At 40.3% G+C, this 2,064-nt stretch overlaps 1 pseudogene; it reads right to left on the bottom strand.

The window, feature by feature from the left end:
* Positions 1–623: 623 nt before the first annotated feature.
* On the bottom strand, positions 624–1,412 carry LOC125932566 (40S ribosomal protein S4, X isoform-like; annotated as a pseudogene).
* Positions 1,413–2,064: the final 652 nt, after the last annotated feature.

Raw genomic sequence — 2,064 nt, forward strand, 5'->3', positions numbered from 1 at the left:
AGTTATTGCCCACTTGAAATTTGTATTTACTCCCTACTTATTGAAGAAAGACAAAGAGCTCTGTACCTTGTCAAAATGCATTTACTTTAACAGTTAGTTACTGATTATTTTACTGAAGGCTCCATGGAAAGATGAAATGTTTTACATTGCACTCCCGACAGGAAAACAATGAAAATCCCTTTGAAAAACTAAAATATTCCCAGGGGATAGTATAACAGATACTGACACTTCCCTCCTACATGAAAAAAATAAATAAATAAATAAAAATAAAATAAAATATGGAAAACAGCACTTATCATGCATTGGAGATTAGGACAGAGATTCCTGTGAGAGGGGGAACATTAGGTGATAACTATGACTGCCCTGAGTTGTGGTCTGGAGATTTTCCACGCTGTGCTGTTGAGGAGTGACCCAGGTGCCGCCTGGAAACTTCTGCATTCAGAGACACAAGTAGGTGGCTAAGAAGGCTAATACAACTGGAGTTCACAGGACACAGGACTGGAAAGAAAAGAGCTTCCCAAAGAGAAGGCTCCTGAGGCTTGGAATCCTCTCCAAATCTTCTAATTTTTTTATTGTGCTGTATTATCTTTAATTAAGTACAAAGGCTTCCTATTAAGTCACCTAGAGACCATTTTACCCACTGCTCTGTTTGACCACCAGTCTTTTGTCTCTTTCTTGAGCAATGGTGAGGCAGATACCCTTTACATGGGTAAGAGAAATCCATAGCTTGTTGCCTTTGCCAATAACAAAAATATTGGAGAACTGGGTGGCAGAGCTGTTGCCATTGGCAGTGAACTATATCCAAAGAACCATAGTGCCTCTCTCGGGCACCGATCACACCAGTTCTTCCCAGGTTAGCACCTCTAGTCACCATACATAGATTACCAGTGTCAAACCTGATGAAATCAGTAATCTTTCCAGTCTCCAAATCAATCTGAATGGTGTCCTTCACCTTGATGAGGGGATCAGGATAGTAGATAGTGCCAGCATCATGGACCACCAGGTGAGGGGTTCCTTTTGTCCACACAAAGATCTCTCTCAGTTTGCACAACTTATACTTGGCCTCCTCAGGTGTCATCCAAAGAACAGAAACAACCCTTGGTGTCATACAGATCAGATGGAAATTCTCCCCAGTCTTTGAATGCTGCTAACATACATAAAACCAGCAGGGTGGGTTATATCAGCTCAGACCTTGCCATCAATCTTAATAAAATGCTGTATCAGATCTTTACTTCATCTCCTGTTAGGGCATACTTAAGTCTGTTCCTTAGGAAAATGAGGAGAGGAAGACATTCTCTCAGCTAATGGGGACCTGTAGATGGTTGAGGGACAAGCACACTGGTCAGTTTATCCAGCATCCAATGCTTTGAAGCTGTTACACACTTCAGATGCTCCTTGGGACCACAAGCCATGGCTGCACCAGGCACAGAAAGAAGACTGCCTCCTTCCAGTACCTGAGAAAGAGACTGGAGTCCTTTCCAAGTCCTAAGTTGAATATTGACTGGTGCAAGCATGTGAGGAAGCTGTCTGAGGCTGTGTAAAGAACCTGACAAGAATAGGGGAATTCTTTTCAGGGTCCACATAGGACCAAAGATAGTTTATGTTCTAACTATCCAGAGTGTAAAACTCTGGTTTCCAGAGTGGGGAAAAAAAAATTCTACATAGGTTAGGGTACTCAGAAGGATATTCTAATAAGTGGGGATAATTAGTATTCAGAAAGATATTATCTTCGTTGTGGTTAAAAGTCATCATAGACTGAGCAGTACTCTGGACACAGCTAACAAATCAAAAAGCCATTCCAGAAAGAATCACACTAGTTCCAAGTAATGTGCCTACTTTCTAGAATAATGCTGGAGAGCATTTAGAGGAATATGAAGCCATCCATGATTCAGCAATGTAAAACACATAATGTTCAGCATGAAATGAAATGTTATATTGGTATTGAAAGAAGAAAGACGCTGTGACTCACCATAATATAGTAAAAAATAATAGAAATTGACATAATAGAAATTGACAGATTATAGATATGATAGAAGTTATGGACAAGGACACTAAACAGTACAA

Source organism: Panthera uncia, chromosome D2, assembly GCF_023721935.1.
Source record: "Panthera uncia isolate 11264 chromosome D2, Puncia_PCG_1.0, whole genome shotgun sequence".
Lineage (NCBI taxonomy): Eukaryota > Metazoa > Chordata > Mammalia > Carnivora > Felidae > Panthera > Panthera uncia.